Source organism: Engraulis encrasicolus, chromosome 5 (assembly GCF_034702125.1).
Source record: "Engraulis encrasicolus isolate BLACKSEA-1 chromosome 5, IST_EnEncr_1.0, whole genome shotgun sequence".
In the NCBI taxonomy this organism is placed as follows: domain Eukaryota; kingdom Metazoa; phylum Chordata; class Actinopteri; order Clupeiformes; family Engraulidae; genus Engraulis; species Engraulis encrasicolus.
The window spans coordinates 21,711,105-21,722,498 of record NC_085861.1 but is presented as its reverse complement, the minus strand read 5'-3'; the positions used below and the strand labels follow the sequence as shown (position 1 = coordinate 21,722,498).

Sequence of the window (11,394 nt, the reverse complement as noted above, 5' to 3'; positions counted from 1 at the left end):
GCGAAGCGAATTTCGCCATTCCTTCCTATGAGGGAAGCGAAGTACAGCGAAGGCAAGAAAATCAGGCAAGTTAAGGGTAATATTATGCAAATGGAGAACGAATATAGCCTGCAGTGGCCAATCATGAACAATAAAATAAATGTTTCAGTCTATTTGAATCGCCGTGACCGTTGAGCTGTCAGAATGGAGCACTGAATTTCGCTTTTCTCTTTGCTTCCCTTCGCTCGTTTCGCATGCATGCGTCCCAGGCGTTAAGTTGTTCCACTTACTCAAATGAGTCTTCTTGGGTACTAGGTGATCTTGAAAAGTAAAGAGAAACAAAAATATTAAAAACAATACATGGTGTCTGAGCATGGGCAATTCAATTGCAATACAATTAATTGTGGGGACCAACCATTGACTCCTATTCATATCTAACAGAACATCCAATATCCAAATATGCCCAGACCAACCCAACAGTTAAGAAATGTTTTTTTGTATTTATAGTTTTACAAATTACAACACTTAAACACTTGAATTTGTGGTGACCGCTATTTGGTTCCCAAAAAGAACCCTTTGTCAGGTTTTTGTATCCTTTTAAAGGATAACTTCAGTCAATTACAACATTCATTTGTAATGCTCACACTACCCTGGACTTGTCAGTACCTGAGGGTTTTTTTTTCTTCTTCAGCCTTTTCCGAGATCCCGGTCATTGTAATGGGACAGCTGCTTGTTTACATTTAAAAAAAAAACTTTTTTATTTATTCCCAAAAACATCCAAAAGGTTATGCAGCATCAGCAGACAACTAGCAAATAGCGGTACCTTTTGGGAAAATATTTGGAGTAGGCCTATGTTAATTAAAAAAAAAAAATGTTAACAAAAGCTGCCCCCATTAGAATAGCTCATATCTCGGAATGGGCTAAGCCGAAAAATGTGGCATCACCGGGCACTGACAAGTCAAGGGTAGCGTGAGTAATACAACAGCATATTGAAATTGACTGAATTGGTCCTTTAATACCCTTTGTATAGAGAGAACTTTTGGAGCCCACGTGGGTACATAAACAGGTACTCTCTCTCTCTCTCTCTCTCTCTCTCTCTCTCTCTCTCTCTCTCTCTCTCTGTCTCTCTCTCACTCTCTCTCTCTCTCTCTCTCTCTCTCTCTCTCTCTCTCTCTCTCCCTGTTACTCTCTCACACACGCACGCACGAACGTACGCACGCACACGCACGCACACACACACACACACACACACACACACACACACACACACACACACACACACGCGCACACACACACACACACACACACACACACACACACACACACACACACACACACGTCTCATTAATACAGGTATAGAGCCACAAAACCTCTTCAGGTTTCAGTGTAAGGGTCCCGTGAGACAGGAAACACTGACACATCAGCAGCCAATCACAAAAAAAACAACTAAGAAACAAACAGACACTTGCTGTCATCCACACAGAGACACACATACTCATACAAACTGAAGCCCTTAAGCTTACTACTTACCCAAATGAGTCTTCCTAGGGTCTGGGTCATCTGGAAAAGTAGTGAGAAACAAAACAAATATTAGAAACTCAAGCTATAACACACAGCCATGCAATGTCTGAGCATTGGCCATATTTATTCAATTCAAACTGTAAGAAATCGGACAAATGAACATGACAAAAATAGATGACATGGATGCATTGCACACACACACACGCATGCACGCGCACACACACACAAGCACACGCACGCACGCACACACACAGACACACACACGCACACACACCTTTGTCTGACATTTGACCATACTTCGAAGAAAGTTCAGATTTACTCCTACTTTTAGATGCATTTCCGATATTTATTTTTAGAGCGAGTAGAGTGTGTTGCGTGTGTTTGTGTGTGTCTGGAGAGTTGGCGATAAACATCAGTGGGCAGAGGCCCTTTGTCTCTCTCTCTCCTCTCCTCTGTCTTTCTCTCTTTTCTTTCTCTCTCTCTCTTTCTTGCCTTCCTCTCATTGTCTTTTCATCAAGGGCTCTGTGGCTTCGCGCTCTCTCTCTCTCTGTCTCCTGTGCGTCTCGCGCTCCCTTTCATAAAATTCTCGTTTTGCTTAGCTAGCGGAACGCAAAAGGCTACAGGGGGGCGACTTGCTAACGTCCTCACAAACAGTGTCACGCACAGGCTCTTGCACATCGCACACCCAGCAACACAATGCACACATTTGTGCTCACGCAAATACATATACATACAGGCACATTTGTAATACAGCACTTTTGACTTCAAAATACATATAGCCTACGGAAATACGGTATGAACATAATAGTTCAACAATAGACATTCTAGTGCAAACGTATCCATAGTATACTCACATGACATACAGACAAACACACACACACGCGGGAGCGCGCGCACACTTACACACACACAAAATCAAATCATTTCTCATCCATGTAGAGAACACACAATCAAATAAATTGTCATCTGTAGGCTATATATGCCACATATTCACTTAAACAAACATGATTAAATCCTTCATCTTCCCTATGCCACACATTCGCACAAACACACAAAATCAAATCCTTTATCATCCTTAGTACTATATATACCACATCTTCACATAAACACACATAAGCAAATCCTTTATCATCCTTAGTATATACCACATATTCACTTTAAACACACATCATCAAATCATTTCCCATATGGCCCATATTATCACATTTCCACATGATCAAATCCCTTCCTATTTGTACGGCCCATATTGACACATCGCCACATCCCTCCACCACACTGCCTGCTGACTACCAAGGCGTCTTAAGTGTGGCACACTGGCCTCGGCCTTCATGGTGTCTGCGTCATACAGAGATCATTGACAAAAACAACACTGGCTATTACACTGTACCTAATGTGGTATGTAGACCCACTGTAATAGTGAACCATTAAAACAAAGTATTACCAAAAATACTTCAGAGTAAACATGTATAGGCCTAAATCCAGATAGACTTACAAGACCGTGGAGAGCCAAATTACTCTAACAATGGAGTCAAAATTCAGTGCTGTATTCTGCAGGTGCCCAGTGTAACTCCACCTCTACAATGCTTAACATTTTGAGGGTAAAATTAACACTATTTTTGTGACCAAATGTCATGTAATACTGATTTCATTTCACCTTTTGAAGAGTTGTTGTAGGCCTACCACTGTTTGCTTTTGTTTGTTTGTGGGTTTTTTAAAAAAAAACTGTGCAGTCTTTATGAAATCAGCCAAGACACCAATGTCACATTATTATTATTACATTACCTAACTGACACTTTAACCAAATTTGAACTACAGGGTATTGGTCACAGTCCCTGGAGCGGTGTGGGGTTAGGTGCCTTGCTCAAGGGCACCTCAGCCATGGAGTGTGTTAGGGAGTGGAAAGGTGGGACTCAAACCTGTAACCCTCTGATCTACAGCCCATCTCCTTAACCTCTAGGCCATGGCTGTTACCTTGACTGATCTTTTTTTGTTGTACTTTTTGTAGACAGGTCGCTGACAGTCTTTAGGAAAGGGAAGCCCACACACCAAAACTTCCTTCTCTCTCTGATCTTTTTTTGTTGCAGTTTCAAACGTGGTTGACACTTCTGCTGACACTCAAGATGAGGACAGGATGTCTGTCTCCTGTACAGAATAGGGAAAGTCTGCTCATAAGCACATGCACTTGAGCCTGCACAGAACTGCCATGTTAATTCACCCTTAAAGTGTTGATTTGTTCATTTCAGTCTTAGTTTCACACTTACAGTGTTGGTTTAACATTTTCTAGATTGTGTTTGGTGGTCCTAAAATAATACTCAATGTAAGTATTGAATAAATGCTACAGTGTCTGTGTGAACTTTACTGCACCGGAGAAGACTCAATCTGGTTCAGTGACTTGTGACTTTTTGGCTTATTTTGTGAACAAACTGGCCTAAAATGGGTAAAATGATTACAAAATTCTAAAACATCATGGTGCCTTTTGTCAGAGAAATCCTTGAAATAAGCCATGTTATAACCCTGTCATGTTTTCTGAAAGCAGCTTTGGCATAATGTGGACAGACAGACAGACAGACAGACAGACAGACAGACAGACAGACAGACAGACAGACAGAGAGACAGACAGACAGACAGACAGACAGACAGACAGACAGACAGACAGACAGACAGACAGACAGGCAAACCAACAAAACAACACGGTAAACAATCAGCAAACAACAGCCGTTTCCCTCCCTGGCTGGGCATGCAGTAGGCTACAATGATAGTGAAACATTTTAGCGATGGCAGATGCAACAGATGACAGCTAGCGCAGCCCAATGTGGAGCATTAGTAAACCTGCCTCCTGTCTAGCCTCACTTTTAGCTCACTTAATTATTATTATAATTGTTATTAGTTACCCTAAACCAGTGTTTCCCAACCTTCTTTGTCTTGTGTACCCCCTAAGCATTTTGCTGTGCCATGAGTACCCCCAGGTCAAGTCCTATATCGTTTTCTCCATCTCAATGAAAGTAAGCTCCATACATTTGTTAAAATTGCATTTTCCCAAGTACCCCATGCAGTGTGCTCGCGTACCCCTAGTGGTACACGTACCCCTGGCTGGGAAACACTGCCCTAAACCATGGTTGACACCATTTATGCTTCCTGGAGAGTAAGTATGGCTACTGCTAGGCCTATTATGAAAAAAAGTACAAATCAAGTACAAAGGTCAAGTACAAATAATGCATAAAGGCTGAACTACACAGCATCACAACAATCACACACTTACAGACAGAGGTGTCAAAAGGTAAAATAAGCGTAAAAAAAAGAACAACAAAGGTAACTTATCTGAGTAACCGTTAGACCTGTGTACTTGCCTTGCAATCAGCTGACTCTGCATTGGTTTAATGAAGTTGGCGGTGGGTCCTTGATAGGATTTTAGTGTTTTTTCAGGAACAACAGTCTGTCTCATTAGGTACAATAGAGTAAGTGATGTAACAGCAATGTAATATCATGTGCTAGTGTTGTAGATTTACTTTTGCTTTTACTTTTGACAGCTCTGCTTACAGATGCACCCTCAGTGATTATTATCTGAGAGCTACAAATGTTTTCATGAAACGGAGATGGGCAAAACACATAACAAGGCCGACAGGCGGACAACAGATGCGTCCCTCTATGCCAGTTCCAACTATGCCATTTTTCCCCCCAAACGCCCCCCTGGCCTCCTCCTAGCCTGTCAACGCCCCCCGAGGATGTACTTTTTGTTTATTGGTCATCATGGACACTCCAAATATTGTGGCAGGCAGCAAGGCAGCAAAATGGCGAGACATGGCTTTATTTTTTGCAGTTTAGGGTATAATAAGCTTATCATCATTCTTGGAATTTCAAAAGAACCATAAGCTATGATTTGAAATTTCACATAGCCTAGATGAAGTAGGCTACATTACAAATTACCAGACATTTATTAGGCCTAACAACCTTTAGTATCACGCCATTTCAGCATTATGTGCATGTGGGAAAGAATCTAAACATCGACAAATAATAAATAAATAAAACCGTTTGGGTGAATCATGCGCTTATGGGTTGACCCTCTAGGTGAATTATGGACTTTTTTTCAATACCAGCTTCACCGTCAAGGCACAAAGCAGTGAACTTCCGTGCCAGAGTTTATCAAATGCACACGACTGCAAAGCAATTACGAAAGACGCGTTCTCTCCTGTACTCTCTCTGAGCGCAACGAAAAGCACCATTGCCCTTCCAAATGGCAGTTGGTTTGATTTTTTAAACTCACTGCAGCATTATTTTTAAAAACACGCATTTTGTGCATTAATAACGTGAAACTCAATTACCCAGAATGCTGCACGTGAGCTCTCTTCCCGGGTGATTCTGGAAAACAAACATGGCGGCAACTCGCTTTACCAGAAATATTTACTACCTTAATAATGTGTTAATCCGACGCGAGATTTCTTAACTGATGAAAATCGAAGGCAGAAATCAACATTGTAGTGTCTAAATATGAGGTCGATTGGTCTATTTGTGGCGTACATCACGATCGGCTGAGTTGTTGGCCTCACGTTTGTCAGTTAGCCTGTGGCTAGGCTACTTTTCGCCAACGTTAGCATCCGGTTTAGTATAGAAAGGCTATGCTTGCACGCATTCGCTCCGTAGTCTGCCGCCTTGTGGCCACAGGAAGGAACAATTTAAAGAAAGCGTTTCAGAGGAGTAGGGTCTCGCTGCGGACTGCAGCGGGATATCTCTCTCCCCCCTCCTCCCTCTCCCCCGCGGCCCGCGCTCATATCCCTGTCGGCCATAGTCACATTACCACGGCCGCCGGTGCATTAGTACATTTTTACAGAAAAAAGACATAGGGACTAGGGGGTTGTAAAATGTATACATAAATAACTTGTTTTGGCTGTTAAACGTATCTTTAGGCACGTAAAAAGTAAGTAAATCACTCTAGAAATCTGAAGAATGCTTACTCAGCAAAACCATCAGTTTGAGTTTGGAGAAGGAATTTCAAAGAAGGCGTCTTGTGAGAACGTGAAGACATGTAAGTTGACTAACTTTATGATATTTATTGGTACGTGGTGCACAACAACCTGCTGGGGACTGATAAACTTGTTAGGGGCAGATTATAGTTTAATCGTCGGTATTATCGTTCTCAATTGCACTTGAATTAGAACTAGTGAAAGTCGGCCTTGAAAGCTAAATAATCTAGCTAGCTCATAGGTGAACGACAAATCATAGCCAGTCAACGGTGCTTTAAATGTCACATATCAACACTAATGGCTGTTTTTCGATCATTTTTAGTACATGGGCACTAATAATGCGGACACGTTAATACAACAGAACCGTCATGCATATTTGTACAGAGTGCTAAAGAGGTAGCTAAGCTGATTAGCAACTTGTGGCTCCGTTTTTTGTTGACTGTTGTTGGAGTATGTCCAAGCGTTTCCTTGGATCATTGCTTTTTCAGGAGTAGACGAGAGTGCATGAAATGAAAAATACACCATCTGATAAACACGCTGGGAGGGAGAAGGGCTAGCTTCACTCTTTCGTGATGTGAGACACTCGTTTAAACGTGATGAGAGAACCTTGCTTATGCTGCCTAACCTGGTCTTAGGTTGTCATGTCAAACCTGTCATTCCTAGTATTTTCTTGTCATCACAGTATACCGGTAAATCTATTAACACATTTATTTACAGAAACCACTGCAGTGAGGCTTGACATGATTATTCCTCATTCATTGCCTGGTAATACAGTGGAGGAACTTTGTAAGACTGTCTGGTAATTATTTTATTTTATATTCTGCATGTATTTATTTATGTATGAAGTGAAATGACTACCATGCTAAAGATGCCACCCAACTGCACAACATGTATATTCCCATAACATCTCCATAACCAGTCCACACTTCTGGTGTGAGACTAACACCTGAATAAGATGGGCTTACCCATAAAATAAAATATATGTCATTCTTTCTTAAACCCATGCACATCCTAACCACAAATAAGATTATTTAATTCTTAATTACTTAGACTAAAGGATAAACAGTCATGGGTAAGTTAGAGTCAGATTTGTACCCTGAGTGTTGTCAGTTCGATTAACAGCTAAATTGGAGAGGGTGATTATTAACAAGTGCTCTCCCCATTCCCCACCATGCGCATGGTACCATTCTGCTGCAATGCTCCCCTTGGGCACCAACTGGGCTGCAGCATTAATGTCATTTCAATGTGTGCGGTGTCATAATGACGATTGGACTTTTCCATCGTGTCTTTACATTTTTTTCTCTCTTTTTCTAATCCTCTCTCCGCAGCCAGCCTGCCACCCTTCCCAGCCCTCACCCAAATACATCACAAGATCAAGGTGATCAGTTGCAGCATTTGCATAGTATGAGGGAGTAATGCAACCAAGTGATCAATGTATTGAAAAAGTATGCATACCAAACTCCATTTGGCCCTTATACTTATTAATAGTAATTCAGTGTGACGTGTTATACAGTATCGCTGTGTCTCAGATGGCGCACCTATGCACCTTGAGCACAATGTTTCAGTGCATAACCAATATGGGGTGCCAGGGGTGTCAAAGTCATTGCCTGAGGGCCAAATTCGGTGTGTATGCACTTCGATTTCATACACCTTCTTTACCCATATATGACATTACAAATGTGCCTGCACATTAGTGATGTCAACAATAATCGATTGGGAAAATGCCCAAATTGATGCGGCATATTTTGTAATGTTTCAATTACTTCCGTGGGCATTTCCGGAGTAAATTAACTTTACATTAATTTAAAGCACTTCAAAGCATTGCAAACTGGAGGATTGCAGGACACACAGCAGCCAATAAAATGTTGTTCAGTGTCTGACTGCTTGTACTGCCTCATGACGGATAAAAATGTGCGTTGCTTTCAGTAGAAATGTAATGCATTGTAATGCATCGTACAATCGGACTGAATCGATTTGAAATGAAATGTTACCTCCTGAATCGTAATCGAATTGTAAGGGTAGTGCTAGGGCTGGGCAATATGACGATATATATCGTTATCGTGATATAAAAGTGTATATTGTGACCTTTCTCCTATATCGTTTATATCGTGATAGCAATTTTATCAATTTTATACAATTGAATATCATTTAATTACATTTCATGTTGTCACAATACACACTATAAGTCAATGTAACTGTAAAAATAAGAATAAAAAGATCCATTTTAAAGAATAAAGAAATAAAGAGCATATAAAGAGAATAACTGAAAACGTATGTAATTGTGCTATATCGTGATATATATCGTTATCGTGATTAAGTAATCCATATCGTGATATTGTTTTTTTTCCATATCGCCCAGCCCTAGGTAGTGCCAATGCATTCCACTACTGCACATATACTGTTGTTGGAGTATGTCTTAAGCATTTTCTTGTATACTTTTCTTGTATCATTGCCTTTTCAGGACTAGACGAGAGTGCCTTGCGAATCCCACTGATGTGCTTTTTGCGCCTGACCAGGTGTGTAGTGTTTCTTATTTGACGTTTCAATGAAGAAGAAAAAAAACCTCAGGTACTGACAAGTCCTCCAGGGTAGTGTGGGCATTACAACTGCATGTTGAAATTGACTAAACTGGTCCTTTAATTACTTGGACTAAAGGATAAATAGTCATGGGTAAGTTAGAGTCAGATTTGTACCCTGAATGTTGTCAGTTCTATTCCCAACCTGCCAAATTGGAGAGGATGATTATTAACAATTATTATTCTCCCCATTTCCCACCCTGTTCATGGTACCATTCTGCTGCAATGCTCCCCTGAGGCACCAACTGAGCTGCAGCATTAATGCCATTTCAATGTGTGCTGTGTCACAATGTCGATTGGACATTTCCATCGCGTCTTTAACTTTTTCTCTCTTTTTTTAATCCTCTCTCCACAGCCAGCCTGCCACTCTGCCCAGCCCTCACACAAAACAATCACAAGATCAAGGTGATCAGTTGCAGCATTTGCATAGTATGAAGGAGTAATGCAACCAAGTGATCAATGTATTGAAAAAGTATGCATACCAGTCATGTAAGATTTAAGCAGTAACACCTGAAAAATGTTACCTAATTATATTCAGAAGAAAGAGGTTAAAGGTAAACATTACATATCTAACTCAATGGCAGAATATATCCATTAGCATAAACAGAGATGAGTTGATATTTCATGAGTGCAACCCACAATCATTCAAGTGATTTTAAAGAAAATATAATGGTTTTTGGGGTAATTTCACGTGAAATGGGACACTTTGGGGCCCAACCAACACATTTTAATACAACTTGGTGTGCTTGTTTAGCGGCCAGGTGGTGTGTGTGTGTGGGAGTGTGACGTGTTATATACAGTATCGCTGTGTCTCAGATGGCGCACTTATGCACTTCGAGAACAATGTTTCAATGCATAACCAATATGCCAGGGGTGTCAAACTCAAATTGCCTGAGGGCCAAATTCGGTGTGTGTGCACTTAAATTTCACACACACTGTTTACCCATATATGACATTTCAAATGTGCCTGCACATTAGTAATGTCAACAATAATCGATTAGGCAAAGCGGGGCAGGCCAATTCAATAATCTATTCAGCAAATGCTCAAATTGATGCAGCATATTTTTTAATGTTTCAATTACTTCCGTGGGCATTTCCGGAGTAAATGAACTTTACATTAAATTAAAGCACTTCAAAGCATTGAAAACTGGAGAATTACAGGACACAGAGCAGCCAATAAAATGTTGTTCAGTGCTTGTACTGCCTCATAACCGATAAAAATGTGCGTTGCTTTCAGTAGAAATGTAATGCATTACAATGCATCATAGAATCAGACTGAATCGATTTGAAACGAAACTTTACCCTCCTGAATCGTAATCGAATTGTAAGGGCAGTGGCAATGCATTCCACTACTGCACATATTGTGCTGCATATTAGTGTGAACTGTTCCATTGGCCTGTGCCCACTTATATTCCTGTGACACCAAATTTCATGTTCATACTATACATTAATGGTGTGTGGGGCCAACTGGTAATGCACATTTGAAATGACCTTGTGGGCCGAATAAAAGGACTCAGCGGGCCAGATTTGCCCCCGGGCCTGAGTTCGAGGTCCCTGCAATCTGCCATACACACTGAAACCTAGTGCCCTGAGGTCCACAAGTGTGCCCTCTGTGACACAGTATGTGTCTACAATTCACACATGATTCCTGAATTGTTTTGTTTAGAATGAGCTCCTGCTGTTGACGGACCTCCACCAGGCTGTGCAGTGACTGCTGACCAATAAGGGTTAAAAGGACGGGTTTGAGAAGTGGAGGTGGACATGGAGCCCTTTGTGTTCGACTTCGAAATACAAGAGGACATGGAGGACTTCTCGAAGGAGTGCCAGGACACGCAAAACCTAGCCGTACTGGCAACGTGTGCCCACCCTAACAGTCACACATTCCCTAAAGTTTGGTATCAAGGTCTGTGTCTGGCAGTGCAATGAACTTGCGTACACCTAGTGGTGTTGCGGTAAGCAACCACTTGGCCAACTGAAACAAAGATGGGAGGCGAATTAATTGTTATTATCAAAATATTGTCAGCATTTCAGTGCAACAGTGTTTAGATAAGTACCTAATAAGCTAGTTGAGCCTGTGGATTTGTATGAGATTTATAATGGCTAACACTCATACACAAACAAACACACACGCACACACACACTCCCAACATTTCCTTTGACTCTCCCACACACTCCAACACAACTCCAGTTGAGAAAATGTTCTTTTATAATCTCACCATTACGGTCTTCCTGGATGATATCAGAATAGCAGCCACTCTTGGAAATGTGTAGTAAATGTTTTATTTATGTACACGTTTATACTTCAATTATTTTCATTTAGTATTGTGTTTGGATGGCATTTTTATCTTAACAAATAAGAT

General features: G+C 41.0%; 1 long non-coding RNA gene across 1 annotated transcript; it reads left to right on the top strand.

The window, feature by feature from the left end:
* The first annotated feature begins 7,171 nt into the window (after positions 1-7,171).
* Positions 7,172-10,773, top strand: LOC134448389 (uncharacterized). Its single transcript, XR_010034759.1, has 5 exons — positions 7,172-7,257; positions 7,787-7,836; positions 8,920-8,974; positions 9,390-9,439; positions 10,701-10,773. It is a non-coding gene; the product is annotated as an uncharacterized LOC134448389 (long non-coding RNA).
* Positions 10,774-11,394: the final 621 nt, after the last annotated feature.